The sequence below is a fragment of the Musca domestica genome, unplaced genomic scaffold (genome assembly GCF_030504385.1).
Source record: "Musca domestica strain aabys unplaced genomic scaffold, Musca_domestica.polishedcontigs.V.1.1 46, whole genome shotgun sequence".
NCBI lineage: Eukaryota > Metazoa > Arthropoda > Insecta > Diptera > Muscidae > Musca > Musca domestica.
The window spans coordinates 6,354,580-6,371,687 of NW_026712336.1; the positions used below are offsets into that span (position 1 = coordinate 6,354,580).

Sequence of the window (17,108 nt, forward strand, 5' to 3'; positions counted from 1 at the left end):
ACTGTAATTTCACTTAATGAAAATCGAATGGAATTACTTTAAATATACGCAGCAGAAAAAAGTCAAATAAATAAATAACGAAGAAAAAAAAAAACACCAAAATAGATTCAAACAAAGATAAAAACCTACTTATAATGACTTTGACATAAATCCAGTTTGTTTTTGCTGGCTCGCTCGCATTCGCTGTGTCATTGACAAGAGCGAATCCAGAAAATTGTAGTTTGTGTGCAGAGAAAAAACAACAACAACAACAAAAACATCTGTAAAAGTAAGATGAGAAAAGAAAAAACAAAAACTAACATTGCCAGGAGCAAAATTAACAAATAAAAAAAACCCAAAGCTACCTATGGTTAAGGATAACAACAATCAAATCCATCTTCCTAGCAAAGAGAGGGGATCGAGGTGTGTACGGAAGCCACCAACGACACAGTGGCACTGAAAACTTAAACCAAAAACAAAACACCAACAACAACAATTTACTGGGAAAGCAATAACAAAACAATATACATATAAGAAATGAAATAAAACAACACACACACACACAATTATATGTCTCCGTACGTGTGTGTAGGTGGATCCTTGTATATGTATGTGTGGGAAAAATGAATGAATGAGCTTGAAAATACCTTCCTTGCAACCTCAGTAACAACCTCAGCATTTGGAATCAGGACCTATCTACATTGAATGCCATGCCATACCATACCAGCCAAGCACATATCGAATGTCTCTACTCTCTTTAAGTGAGCGAAGCTGTGGATGAGAAGCAGAAGGAGGGGAGTGGGTGACAAACAACCAACATCAACAACATATCCTTACAACTTTGTATGTTCAAACGCACTCACACACACATCTACATATCTGACACCCGCACACACGGGATAGCGTAGCACTCGCTCACACACACACACACACGCACACACTCGCACACAAAATACATCATCGTTGGCAATACGCACGAACAACACGAAAATTGTTAAGACCAACAACACAACGGGACAATAACGAATGGAAATTTAGCCTTCGTTTTTCTGGTTTTGCAAAGGAAGAGAGCGAACAAAAAGTAGGTGCCTGTTTTTTTTTTTCAAATCGTTTCGTTTTGCTTTTTCCAAGTAACTTTAATTAAATTTTAAATGAAATTTATTTTTACATTTTTTCACTTCCGTTTCCAATTTGGTTCAAAGCAGAGGCGTTGAGCATTTGAAAATAAATTTTGAATGAAAATTTCGATTTTTTCACATTTTTAAATTGAGCAAAAATTTTTCTTCCAGAATTTTCAGATTTTTTTTTAAATTTTTATTGTTTTTGTTGTTATTGTAATGCTGATGCTGCTGTTGCTGTTGCTTAAACTGATATTTGTTTTTGTTGTTTGTATTTTTTTTTTTTTTTGCTTTGCTTTAATTTAAATTTATTCAAAGATTCGCTACGCATTTATCTGCTTTGCGCAACATTTCACAGAAAACTGACACAAAAATTGTTGTCGTCCAGCTGGACGTATGAGTGACAATGATTTCGATTCACTCTTTTTGTTGGGCTTTCACCGTTATGCGGCCCACCAAATTAGGAAATGTAATCCTCCGAGAGCATAATCCCTATGAGTGGGAGAGCCTGAGCATGAGAGTAAAAAAAGCTTTTTCCCACCCACCATTGATGTGTGTGTGGGGGGGGAGAAAAATCATAACGCTAGTAATGAGGGAAGAAAGCTTTAACGGAAATCCGCTAATAACTTGCTGACAATAACAATAACAGCAACAAATTACTTAAATTATGAACAATTTTTACAACACAGGCAACAAAATTAACAGCTTAAATTTACTCTCCGCTCCCATTAAATCTGCCGTTACCGTTTGTGTCTCACTATTAACTCAAGTAAGCCACAATCTCTTTTACAGCATCTGTTTGTTTCTTTTTATTATTGGCCGCCACAGCACCCACAATGAGCCAACGAGAGAAAATGAGAGAGAGAGAGCCAGCCACCAACATATGTTTTAACATTGCCTCCCAGCAAAACAACTGTAAGTTCTCTATTCTCACACTCTCACACTCCCACTAGTGGTTTTCTTTTCGTTATTCCCAGCAAGCAAAATCTATCCCCCAAATCACTTAGAAGTCACGCCTAAGCGATTGAAATCATCGCGTCTGATTTCTCACCCCGGAAGGATCATCCTTCGGGAAGAGATGAACCACGCCCGCGATAGTTTTCTAAAAATCGTGGAAGTCACTTCCTCGATAGTTATTGGAAGTGAAAAAACAAAAAAAAAAAAATTTACTCCAGACTTAAGCATTTATTATTTTTTTATTGTTATTGTCTCTTTTTCCAATGTTCATTTGCATAGAACTACTGCTTATTAGATGAAATTCTCAAACATTTTTTTTTCGTTTTAAAAATGTGATGTCTGGATTGGGAATCGAACCGAGGTGTTCAGAGAGCAAAGCCGGCATGCTTACCACTGCGCCACAGTGTCTTATATTCCTCAGATAGAATAAAGTCTTATTTATGTTCAACTCGTAAATGATGGCAAACTATCACTGTTTTATCCGATGGTAGTCACTAGATAGTGTCTGCACACGCGACACCTTCGTTTAAGTTTCTTGACGCCACTAAATAGCAACTACGTGACGATAGAAAGTAGACAACAGTAGTTTTGTTATTGTAAAAGTGCATACTATCGCATTTAATAGGATTAGAAGCGTCGCAGAAGTGGCATCTTAAAATGGAAGTGAGTCACACACTTCCAAATGCTTGCTGGGTTGTTTCACTGGTTTCCGTTTAATGCCTTATCCACTTCATGTGTGTGTGCGTGTGTGGGGGTGGTGATGCCACCTCCACCTCTCTGTCGCCTCTGTTACAGATGCTCTGCCAATGATTTGGTGTATGAACTTCCTTCCCCAAAATGTGTGAGTGTGTGCGTGTGTGTGAGTTTTTTGTTATAACCATTGTTCAGTTTAAAATCAAAAATTGTATAACCTTGCCGCTTTTACATGACCATTAACAGTCAGTCACTCAGTCAGCCTGCCAGGCAGGCAGCCAGCCAACCAGACAGCCAGACATTTGGTTGTAAAGATGGCACCTTTGCACATACTTTTTGGCAAATGCTGGAGGCGGGCAGACGTATGTATGCCATGGAGAATGCCATATCGCTGTTGTGAACAATTATTGGGCCATTTGAAAAGTGGCACCAAAATCTTCAGAACATTGGAGTAGTGAAAATGACACAAGGTTGGGCCTTTTTATATCATGTGATACAAATGTGATTAGGACCTACTAAATATCTATAAATATATAGATGTAGTCCTCAATGTTACGACGATGTTCTCCGCTCATTATAATTTTTCCAATTTTATGTGATAATCAAAATTTTGAAGTATTGAAAATTTCCAGATCTTTCGTTGATTAAAATATTGGGAGGTGTGAAATTTAAAGAGAATTGGATGTTTATTTCGATTTTATGAGCGTTTTGTTATTCAAAATATTGACTGTGAAATCACTCTAGTTTCCGAACGAATTGAAGTAGATTGTTAAAATTTTACTCAAATTTATATTATGTCCGTAGGACTTTTAGTATTGAAAATGGGCCATGTATTTGGCATAGCCCCCATATAACGGTACCTCCCGATATTCGGTATTTTGATGATTTTTGCTACAAAATTCATCGGAATTGTTTCAAATATGGTATTTGAAGTTTGAAATTAATACTACAGCCTATGACAGAACATTGTCTGTGCAGGTCCACGTCTTCGTATAGCCCCCAGTTAACAGTGCCTCCCAATATTCGGTATTTTGATGATTTTAGCGACATTATTCACCGGAATTGTTTCAAATTTGGTATTTGAAGTTCGTAATGGATACTACATCCAAAGACAGAAATTTGTCTGTGCATGTCCACGTCTTCGTATAGCCCCCATATAACGGTACCTCCCAATATTTGGTATTTTGATGATTATTTTTATACCCTCCACCATACATAGTATGGAGGGTATATTAAGTTCGTCATTCCGTTTGTAACTCATCGAAATAATCATTTTAGACCCAACAAAGTATATATATTCTTGATCAGCGTAAAATTCTAAGACGACTTAGCCCTGTCCGCCCGGCCGTCTGCCCGTCTGTTGTAATCACGCTACAGGCTAAACGAATTAAGATAGAATACTAAAATTTTTCCCAGATCTCTCTTTTGTCTGCAGGCAGGTCAAGTTCGAAGATGGGCTATATCGGTCCATGATATCGTAGAGCCCCCATATAAAGGTACCCCCAATATTCTGTATTTTGATGATTTTAGCCACATCTTCTAATAGGATAGTCTGAAAATCCACACGAGGGCAATTTGTGGGCACTTTACCCCCTGAAAGATAATTGTCTATATAGGTCCACGATATCGTATATCCCCCATATAATGGTACCCCCCGATATTCGGTATTTTGATGAGTTTAGCCACATTTTTCAATGTAATTGTCTGAAATTCTACACAAGGAGTTCTTTGTGAGTACTTTATCCCTTGGCTAAGAATTATCTATATAGGTCCACGATATCGTATAGCCCCCATATGACGGTACAGAATTGTCTAAAATTCTACACAAGGGGTTCCTTGTGAGCACTTTACCACCTGAAAGGGAATTGTCTATATAGATCCTAAATATCGTATAAACCCTATATACCGGTACCCCCCGATATTCGGTATTTTGATGATTTTAGCTACATTTTTAAACGGAATTATCTTAAATTCTATACAAGGAATTATTTGTGAGTACTTTATCTCTAGACATAGATTTGTCTATATAGGCCCACAATATCGTTTATCCCCCCGTATAACGGCACCTTCCGAGATTTCAACAGAATTTTTAATGGATTTTATTATTATTGTTTGAAAATGTCCTAATTAGTTCCAAATGGTAGAGGGTATTCAAAGTTCGGCACGGCCGAACTTACAGCTTTTTTACTTGTTTTTTTTTTAAGTTTGGCATTTGAATATTGTAGTGGCTTATGACAAATGTTACCTATACAGGTCCATGTCGTCGTATAGACCTTAATGTAACAGCTACATTCGGTATTTTTAAGATTTTAACAGAATTTTTAACTGATTTTATTGTTTTTAGAGTTGCCAAAATCGTTCCAAATGGTGGAGGGTATTCAAAGTTCCGCCCGGCCGAACTTACAGCTTTTTTACTTGTTGATACTAAATTACAATCTATTTGCATCGAAATACGATACGATGGATATTGAATAAATAATGGCGGATGGACTTGGAAGTTGTTCGGGAATTCAAAGTTGTGTTGTTTTGATTGTTGATCGAGAATTCGACGTTTAATCGTCTCGTGGGCAAGGAGGCGAACGACTCGTGGACAATCGGAAACGATGCTTTCGGGTTGTTCACAATAGGTACTGGGGTGGTTGATATGAAGTGTTATTACCCAACGATTCGGAGGTAATAGGGTACTTGTGGATTGCCGTCGGATGTTGTTTGGTGAGAAAGATCGGGAATTACAATGTTGCGTCAACGTTTGGGTAATGCCGTTAACGATTTGAAGGTAACCGGGAACTTGTGGTCACCGGTTGTAGACGATTTGACTGTTATCAGGAATTAAGATATTTGTATTCGGGTGATGCTGGCGTTCGGAAATGTGGCCGATATTAAGGTAATCGGGATCTTATGGTCGCCGGTTGTTAACGCGTTGAATTTAATCAGAAAATTACGGTAATTGGGCTCCGTCACCTCGCCGTTTCGGAATGTTGACAATTTGAAGGAGATCGGGAACTTCATTGTGTTGACGAGCGGTGAACAATCGGGGTATGCGATGTAGGTGGTTGGGATGTTGGTTGTGGAGATGGATTGGGAACTCAAGGTAAAAACGTTAGTAGTTTACTGTGGGGATACTCGGGATGAACTGCCCAGTTTTTCGTAGACGGATTTAAGTTCTGGTTTGAAAGCTCACTGAGTGTACGCGGAAGAAATGTATGCACCGTTTTACTTTTGTTACTACACTGTTTTATTCATTTAAAATAATTCTTAAGTTCTAGTTATGATAATTTTCCTTAACCTAGTCTAGCATAAAGTGTAAGAGAGAGAGAAAGAGAGAAATAGAGAGATACAAATGTACACATGCCTGTCAGTGTTGCCGTTTGAAATTTTTATTTCAGCCCAAATTTTTTCTAAAAACCGCCCAAAATCGACCATATCCGCCCAAACTGTAAAAAAGTTGAATAATTTATATGAAGTTTGTATTCAAGTAAATTTTATTGAAAATTTTACACTATACTTAAAAATGTACTCAAGTTTTATTACATTCAATGTATTAAATACATTAGAGAAACTAAAAATTTTATGTTATTTTACTTCAAGTTTTTTTTTTATATATATATTTGAAAAAGTAACATAATACAAGAATTCAATGTATTAAATACATTAAAGTCATTATTATTATTCAGGTTTTTATACCCTACAACACTATGTGTTGGGGGTATTATCTTTGATTGGGCCAAAAATTATGTAACACCACGAAATATTGGTTTCCCACATAGGAAAGTATATATGGATCTTCCTATCTCGCCAAGCTAAGTCAATCTAGCTATGTATGACCGTCGGTCCGTCTGTCTATGTTAATTTGTAATCACTCTATAGATCGCAATTATGGTCCGATCTTCATGAAATTTAGAATGGAGGTTGGACTGGGGCCAAAATAGAACCTTATATTTTTTGGAGATGATCGCATAATATTTCCTGATTTTGCAGTTTCTCTACATGTCGTAATTAAAGACCAATCGACGTGGAATTTAGCATGGGGCTAGAGATTAGGGCTGGACAGAAGCCTTCCAATTCAAATTGATGGTCATCAGGTAATATTTAGTGGTTTAGTAGACCATAGCATTTGCGATATATAAAAGTCAATTTTTCAATTAATCCGCGAATATTTTTACCGCCGGCGAAATTACAAATAGACGAACAGGTCAATCCTGACCGTTACGTAGATGCCGATAGTAAATATATCGGATATATATAGCGAAATATATACAATGTATATATACAAAGGAAGGGGATGTCAGCTAGAATGCTTATATCTTCAGAATGGAGCGATTTTGACAAATGTTGTCAATTTAGAATGCCCTTGTGGCATTAAAGTATAAATACTATAAAATCGCAAAAAAAGATACCAATAATGATCTTCATATAGATTTTGTAGTATTTTGTGACATTTTTTTATTTTTTCATATTTTTTATCGCATGCGATTTTTTCAAATTGACTTATAATATTGAAGTATTTGTTTGTTATATTTTTTCACTTTACAACACAGTTTAGGGTTATTATTTACATACAGATTGCAATTATCGTTCGATCCTCACGAAATTTTTCACAAAGGTAGGGTTAGGCTCAGAAGAGCTTAGCCTATTGTTTTCAAAGATGTCCGCAATATATTTAGGGGTTGAAATGGACCAGCGGGTAGAATGGACCACTACTTTTGTGTAAAAAAATACCAACATTACTTACAGGCGATACACATTAGGCGAACTTCTGGCTTTTTTGTGCTGATTTCGTTGACGAATATAGCCAAATATCGTAGACAAGCAAATCATATAGATGAGTCTAAATTTGGAGACACAGAGGGGCCTCTTGCTTTTGGAGATGATCGCAAAATATTTAGGGGTTTAAATGAGCCAAAAACAGAAAAAAAATTCCTGATCACACAATTGAAGCCAATCGACACGCCTGAGAAGATAGGTAAGAACAGGGAAGAATTCTGGCATTTTGGATGACCATTGGAATATATTTAGCTGTAAAATGGACCATAAAAACTAACAGCACGACAGAGTGCATAAATATTGGGAAAATGTCCCTGGTCAAAATGCTAAGGGTAATATCTGGGCAGTGCTCCGTGACATAATTTCAAAAGCGAAATCTTCCAAAATGGATTTGGACATGAGGGGGCTTCTAACATATTGTAGTGTTGTAGGGTATCACATGGTCGGCCCCGCATGGCTATAGCCTAATGTATTATATATATATATATATTATTAAAAAACCTAACAAAAACTATAAAATAAATAACGATTTATCTCAATAAAAAATATATAAAATTCAGTAAGTAATAAAAAAATTAAATTACGTAAAAATAAACAATGGGAAATAAATGTGTACCCAATATGGAAAAAATCCGCCCAAAATCCGCCCAAAATCCGCCCAAACCACAAAATTTATCTTTTTTCCGCCCAAATTTGGACGGAAACGCCCAAAACGGCAACACTGATGCCTGTGCACCATGCCGCCATAAATCCTAGGGGAGGTCACAAAACATGCGTAGCTATCTCACTTGTGGCAAGCAAACATGCTACACTTGCTTATCAGTATGAGTTAAGATCTCATCCCGTATTCTAACTCAAACATACCACATGCAGCAATTGAATTATTTATTTCTAACTCAAAGGTCTACTCGCCACATGTTCTTATCGTATTTAATGTGGACTGTATTAAAAAGATCCCTGTTTAACTAACCCTTCTCTTCTACACTAGGTAGACCCAGCTATTCTCTTTTATTATAAAAACATGTTCACTTATCCGTGAACACTGAGTGTAGGTTCGGCCACCGATGGCTAGGTCTTTGTAGATGGATAGGGTCTCGTTTTGGTTTGGTAGCTCACTGAGTTTTGGTTCTGCAACCGGTGTCTAGGTCTTTGTAAATGGATCAGAACTCGTTCGGGTTTAGTAGCTTACTGTGGGTGTGTTCGCGTTTAGCTATTCGGGTCGCCTACAATGGCTAGGCAGCTATTCTAGCTATCGCCACTGTTTATAACTACCTCTACTCCAGTACCAATGTTTGACTATGATACGGAACAGCAAGCCGAAGCTCCTAGAGAACAGTGAGCCGAAACTCCTACGGAACAACGAACCGAAACTCCTACGGAACATCATCGTATACCAAACCGAATACTATATGTGACCGGCCCTATCACGTCAATGAAAATTATTCGCCTCATGGGGTAAACGGTATAGTGCACATAAGTTCGAATTTTCACAGCTCTCTACATATGCAATCATATACTCCCACATATTTAGTACATATCCCAATCCTACACTTCAAGAGTCATCCAAATTCAAAATTTCAGGAGTGCGGACCAAAATTTTCAAAACTACCTCCATCCCATAGAAATGTTATTTTCATATTTCATAATTCAAGTTCTATCGGTTCATCACAATTTCAATTTGTACAAATTTTAGTACCATTTAGTACACATAAGTACACATTTTCATAACAACCTGCATCATACAATCCAATAGAAATCGCTTTCCCGAATATCAATATTCCAGCCCTATCGGTTCACCAAAATCCTAATTGTTCCAAATTTAGTTTAGAATTTCCAAAGTTTCCTACATACCCCAATCCTACACTCCCACAGTAACCACAATTCTAAATTTCCGGATTCCATCCCTAACAGTACAAATTGTACCATATAGTATAGATAAGTACGAAGTTCCAAAATCTACCTACCTCAGTCCTACAATGCAATAGTAATCTTATTTCCCAAATTTCTAACTCTTTTGATTCTCCCAAAATTTAAATTGTACCAAATTTAGTACACATAAGTCAGAATTTCCAAAACTACCTACATACCTCAGTCGTACAATGCTATAGTTATCGTTTTTCTAAATTTCACAATTCCAGCTCTATCGGTTCACCCAAATCGAAATTTTATTAAAATTGGTACCATTTAGTACTTTTCATGGACATAAGTACAAATTTCGAAAATTTCCCCCATATCCCAATTCCACACTCTGCCACTAATATTAAATTTAAATTTATATTGTACTAAATTCAGTACCGTTTAATACTTTCCGTGTATATGAGTACACACTTCCCTTTCACTGCCTCCCTATATCGACTATACTCCTCAACCTGGGAATCAATTTTTCAACATTTTTAGCTCTAACCATTCACATGATACGAAATAGTACATTTTAGTACTTTTCGTACACTTATAGTGCGAATTTCCAAAAACCCTTTAATACATCTATCATACACTCCTTCAGTGACCCTTATTCCAAATTTAAAAGTTCTAACTTTACTGCTTCCTCAAATACGAAGGGTACCATATTTAGTACCTTATTTAGTTCTAGTACGAATTTCCAAAAAAAAAAACAACCCTCTTCTGACCCCTTCGAACCAAAAGTGACCCTCAACCAACATTTCAAGTTTCTAGCTTCAGCCCTTCCGTCTGGGCGTTGATGAATCGTTAAGTCAGTCAATCGGTCAGTCTGTCAATTACTTTATATCTCGAAAGAACTAAAATTTGTTCTCCTTTTCCCCAAATAAAAAGGAATGTCCCCCTTTCAAAAATATGGCAACTCTTTGAATGCTAAAAAATCAAAAAAAAAATTTGGCTCACAGCAAGACTCGTCTGGAGGGATGGGCTCTTCAACTTTTTAATGTGAGTCTCTTGTCCGTCTGTCTAGCTGTCTCGCTGAATGGCCCGGCAGTCAGTCACTTATGGCATGGCTGATGATTGTAAGGGCAAGTGAACAAAAGATGGCCATTGTATTCGTCGGTATTGCCACAGCAAAATGTGTCGCTGTTGCCACTGCTGCCACTGTTGCTGTTACAGCTTGCCATTCTGCTTTTGCAGCTATACCGTATTTCCTTTTTAGCCATAATTTAAGGATGTTGGTGTGATTTCATTGTTACAAATCGCTTTTTAAAAACTAACCTTGCCATAGGCACAGGGTTACTGTTGTTGTATTTTTGACCTTATGTAGATGTTGTTACATGTGTGTATACATTCATACATACATACATATGTATTCATTGTGTAAATGTAGTAAAATATATGCACACAGCCATACATGAATATATATTTACTGCTGCTTCTGGGGGTGGGGGCAAAAGGGATATATTTGTACATGGAGAGGCGTATTCGAATGTCATCAACAAAGGATTTAAATGCAAGCCAATATAATATTGTGTGTATGTGTGTTTTGTTCTTGTAACGCTTATGCATTTGTGTGGGGAAAGAGCAATAGAGGGATATAGGATGAATGAATGGTTTAATGAGAACCGGTTATTTTAGTTGTATGACTTACAAGATAGTTTTGTAGCCATGATTGGAATCAAAACTTTGTAGAAATGTAACTACCTTTTATTCCTCAGTGTGATGCCGCTGATACAGGAAAATGAACTGAAAACTGCTGCTGTTAAATAACTTTTTTTTTTAAATGTCTTTGGAATTGAGTCCTTCTGAATGAACCACAAAGGAATACAATGTGGGATTTTTAATAGACTTTTTGTTTTGAATAGAAAGATTTCTTTAACGTAAAGGTGCTAGACCTATTCCTCTTGATGAAAGGAACAAGAAAGGCCGATCATCCCAACTCTAACGTTATGTGCCATCAATTTTTCCGCTCTTAAAAGCTCTGTCATATCTTTATATTTAAACCACCTCTAGGTTATTGTATTCAGAAACAGTTGAGAGATCGCCAGAGTTATTTTATACGACTGTAAATAGAGCCTTACTTGTACCAATGATAATTCTGGAAGCAATGAATTACCGTTACTTCATATGAGAAATAATTCTCATATACTTAAATATTTCGATCACACATTTAGTGGACAGCTGGACCGTGATTCGTTGTAGCAATTCGCTTTGACTTCCTCTCTAATGAATAATCATAATGCTCTGATAAAGTGACAAAGAGTGGAGAGTCGGCGACCTCAAGGTTTAATGTTTGTGAACCCTTCCTTGCCAGTTTATCAGCTTTCTCTGGAGAGCAGCGGGAAGTGTCAAACATCAATTTACTCTTCAGAAAGAGTCTATAGCCTCAAGAGCCACTTGAATATCCACATAGATAGTCACCGGCTCAGTTATTTTATCTGAATTCAATTTAGTTGCATTCATGGCATACATTCTACTAATTATTCAGACTTTTAAGGTTCTATATATTATTTACGTTTTCTAACCTTCACCATAGTATGGAGAGTATATTAAGATTGTCATTCCGTTTGTAACACCTCGAAATATACATTTTAGATCCCACAATGTATATATATTTTTGATCAGCATAAAATTCTATGTCGATTAAGCGGTGTCCACCCGTCTGTGGAAATCACTCTAGCTTCCGAACGAAATGAAGTAGGTTGATAAAATTTAACTTAAATGTATGTTATGTCTGCAGGACTTTTGGTATTGAAAATGGGCCATATAGGTCCATGTTTTGGTAGAACGCCCATATAACGATACCTCCCGATATTCGGTATTTTGATGATTTTAGCGACATTATTCACCGGGATTGTTTCAAATTTGGTATTTGAAGTTCGTAATGTATACTACAGCCTAAGACAGAAAATTGTCTGTGCAGGTCTACGTCTTCGCAAAGTCCCCATATAACGGTACTGCCCAATGTTCGGTATTTTGATGATTGTAGCTACATTATTCACCGGAATTATTTCAAATTTGGCATTTGAAGTTCGTAACGGATACTACAGTCTATGACAGAAAATTGTCTGTGCAGGTCCATGTTTTGGTTTAGCCTCCATATAATGATACCTCCCTATATTCGGTATTTTTATGATTTTAGCTACATTATTCGCCGGAATTGTTTCAAGTTTGGTGTTTGAATATTGCAATTAGTTATGACAAAGTTTGCCTATGCAAGTCCATGTCGTCGTATGGACAGATATAACGGCTACATTCGGTATTTTTAAGATTTTAACAGAATTTTTAACGGATTTTATTTATGTTTTGAAAATTGCCAAATTCGTTTCAAAGCCCGGCCCGACCGAAACTCGGAAGAATTTCAGAATTTCAGCCCTATTCCATCACCCAAAACCAATATTATACTTCGGAAGCCCGGCTCTATTCCCTCACCCAATACCAAATTATACCAAATTTAGTACCACTTAATACTTTACAATTATAGTACACATTTCCTAAGCCCCACCGCTTCTAAACACCAGATACCAAAACAGTCATCAATATCAAATTTCGGGATTCCAGCTCTATCTCTAATACCCAATATTGTATCATGTAGTACTTTTCGAACAATTATAAAGCATATTTCTAAAACCATCTCTAAATCTTAACCACAGACATCAACAGTGACATCTGTATCAAATTTCAAGATTTCAGCTCTATATTACCCAATACCCAATTTAGTACCGCTTAGTACAATAATAGTACACATTGCCAATATCATATCTTAACCACAGACACCAACAGTGACTTCAACATAAAATTTCAGTGACTTCAACATAAAATTTCGGAAATTCAGCTCTATCGGTTGACACAGATCCAAATTGTACCAAATTTAGTACACATAAGTACGAATTTCAAAAATTTCCCACATACCCCAATCCTATACTAATACTTATTCCAAATTTCAGGATTCCAGGATCGGTTTGCCTAATTACAAATTTTACCAATTTTTTTTTTTTAACATCCAGTAAACATTTCGAAAACTATCTCCATATCCAAATCCTACACTCCAAAAGTAATCTAAACTTCAGATTTCAGAATTTCAGCTTTGAGTACTTTTATGTACGTTTAAGTAAAAATGTCCAAAACTACCTCAATTAACCCCGCTATCCAATATTAATATTTTTCCAAATTTCAGAATTGATGCACTCAAATCCAAATTGTACCAAATTTATTACCATTTAGTACTCATAAATACAAATTTCCATAACTACGTACATCACACAATCTAATAGGATTCTCATTCCCAAATTCAAGATTTCAACTCTACCGGTTCTCCCAAAATGTAAATTCAGTACCGTTTAGCACACATAAGTACGAATTTCCAAAGCTTCCTACATATTCCAATCCTACATGGCAATAGTAAATTTATTTCCAAATTTCAGTTTTCCAGCTTTATCACTTTACCTAAATCGAAATAGTAACAAATTTAGTACCATTTAGTACATTTCGTGCACATTAGAAAATTGGTTCAGATATAGCTATGTTTGTCCGATTTGGTGTTTAAGTCCATCACATTCGTATAATGGACTCCATAACAATGATATTTGATATCGGGCATCAGGTACAACTCTGAAAAAATGAATTTAAAATTTTGTCAAGATCGGCTCCGATTTGCATATAGCTCCCATATATATCTTTATCCGTTATGAGAGTAATTCTACACCAAATGGCTAATTTCAGCCCAAATGAACTGAATTTTGGCAATTCATATTGAATTCACCCTATAAACAAGTACTTCGAATTTGGTTAAAATCGGTTCAGACATAACTATAGCTCCCATATATATGTTTCATCCGATTTTGTATTTAGGTCCCTCACATTCGTAATATGCAGTCCACAAGAGTGATATCTGTTACCATATATCTGTTACCATATACCTTTGTCAAATTGTATCGAGATCGGAGTAGATTTGGATATAGCTCTCATACATATCTTTATCCGATATCAGGTTTATTGTTCTCAAATTTTGGCTACTCTGAAGCCATGGTACGTATTTGAATAAGGTTTATAGTTGGTATGATCTACTTAACAAAAATTTCCAATATAAATTTCTTTCGTTACAGGAGCTCTACTAAATGAGCTTAGTGGCCCGCCCTACTTTTTACCTTTCCTTACTGTTTTTTTTTTTTTTTTTTTTTGAAATTTTCCTCCCAATTGGTGGAGGGTATTCAAAGTTCGGCCCTGCAGAACTTACTGCTTTCTCACATGTTTTAATTAAACAAGTAAGAAAGCAGTAAGTTTGGCTGGGCCGAACTTTGAATACCCTCCACCATTTGGAACGAATAAGGAAATTTTCAAAAAAATTAAATCCATTAAAAATTCTGTTAAAATCTTATCGTATGGTGCCGATATATTGGGGTGATATACAATATTGTGGACCTATACAGATAAATCTACGCCTGAAAAGTACTCACAATGAACTTCTTGTGTGGAATTTCAGACAATTCCATTGAGAAATGTGGTTAAAATCATCAAAATACCGGTTATCGGGGGTACCATTATATGGGGGCTATACGATATCGTGGACCACTATAGACAATTATCTTGCAGGGGGTAAAATACCCACAAGGAACTCCTTGTGTGGAATTTCAGACAATTCCATTGAAAAATGTGGCTAAATACCGAATATCGGGGGGTTCCGTTATAGGGGGGCTATGCGATAAAATCACCAAAATACCGAATATCGGGGGGTACCGTTATATAGGGGCTATACAATATCATAGACCTATATAGACAATTCTCATTCAGGGGGGTAAAGTGTTCACAAGGAACTCCTTGTGTAGAATTTCAGACAATTCCGTTGAAATATGTGGCTAAAATCATCAAAATATCGAATATCGAGGGATACCGTTATATGGGAGCTATACGATATCGTGGACCGATATAGCCCATCTTGGAACTTGACCTGCCTGCAGACAAAAGACAGATCTGTGCAAAATTTTAGCTTCCTATCTTTATTCGTTTTGACTGTAGCGTAATTACAACAGACGGGCAGACGGACGGACAGGGCTAAATCATCTAGGGATACCGTTATATGGGAGCTATACGATATCGTGGACCGATAGAGCCCATCTTGGAACTTGACCTGCCTGCAGACAAAAGACAGATCTGTGCAACATCTTAGCTTCCTATCTTTATTCGTTTTAACTGTAGCGTGATTACAACAAACGGACAGACGGTCGGACAGGGCTGAATCGTCTTAGAATTTTACGCTGATCAAGAATATATACTTTGTTCGGTCTAAAATTATTATTTCGATAAGTTATAAACGGAATGACGAACTTAATATACCCTCCATACTATGTATGGTGGAGGGTATAAAAACGTTACTGATACTTTGTATATTTTATCTTAGAGTGTTCCATAGACATTTGGTTTCAATGTAAAATTGTCTTTTCTAAACCGAATTGATATAATTTGTAACCGACTACTGTGAAAACGCTTATATTGGCGGTATCTTCTAATCTTTCCTGAAGACGTTCTCGGCCTTTCGTTGGCGATTCATTGAGGTGTCCAATAGTATCAACACAATTTAGAGACTTATAAGCTTTCCGGACCTAGATCTCAAGAACCCAGAGAGCCATATCTTCGTCTCATTGAAATCAATTAAGTCAATCGTTTGCAATCTCAATTATCTCTCATCTCTCATATCTCTCAATCTCATTAAAGTCAATCGTTACAAAACGTAACTTCTCAACCGGTTACAGTAACATTTATACGACCAGTTGGTAAGGACACACAACAAATTGCATTGTTATTACAAACAACAACAAGAACAACGACCAATGTTCGATGGTTTCTCGGTTGGCTGGCTGGATGGTTGTTAGTTTGCTGGATTTATGAATGTATGTATTTATGGCAGTGAGAGTGTATAAGTATTTATGTTTAAGTGGGGTCATGGTTATAGCTGTGTGGTATGTATGCAAGAAAGCAAGCAAACAAGCTTGCTGGCTGGTCGGTTGGTTGGTTGGTTGGCCCAGCTGTTACTGCGGACAGAAGAAGAAAATCATTATTATCATCAACGGCAGCAGCAACAGCAGCCTCGTGAAAAGGTGAAGGCATTTTTATGACAGACGATTTAATAACCTTTGAGAGTAAGGATGTGCATACATATGTATAGGGAGGATGTATGTGTGTTTGCATATATACATATGCATATACACATATAAAAGGAAATGACAAAAACGTGACATTTTCCCATTTTTTTTGGGAAATGTCCGATATGTATATGGTTTTTTTTTATTGTAGATATTTTTCCACGTTTTATTGTTAGTTTTTTTTTTGGATTTTCCTCTGGATAAATGTTGTTTGCTTGGAAAATTTTGTATTCCACTTTTTCCCCGATTTTCTTTTGTTTTATTTTCCTTTCGAAGTGTTTTTTGCGCATTTTTATTCTTCTTTGTCTGTTTTTTTTTTTCATTTCTTTCCTGTGTCTTTGCAAATGCCTACCCTCGCATTTTACAAGGTTATGAATGAAAAGCTCTTGATTTTTAATTTAATTCTTTCCTTTTTCCATTTTTGTCTAGCCTCCTTCTTTCTGTGTTCTGGCTGGCTCTTCTCCTACGAGTACATTCAAGTAAGTTTCCTGGTTGTTAACGCATCCTCGGGATGCTCAGCTGCTGTACTCAGAACTTCCGTTTTACTATTAATGGCTGC

General features: G+C 36.5%; 1 protein-coding gene across 1 annotated transcript in view; it reads right to left on the reverse strand.

The window, feature by feature from the left end:
- LOC101898649 (uncharacterized) overlaps window positions 1-1,474 on the reverse strand; it is a 129,439-nt gene extending 127,965 nt beyond the window's left edge. Inside the window, exon 1 of the mRNA XM_059127621.1 lies at window positions 1,148-1,474. The gene's annotated coding sequence lies outside the window, so the exon portion shown is untranslated. The remainder of the gene's footprint in view (window positions 1-1,147) is intronic.
- Between the last annotated feature and the right edge of the window lie 15,634 nt (window positions 1,475-17,108).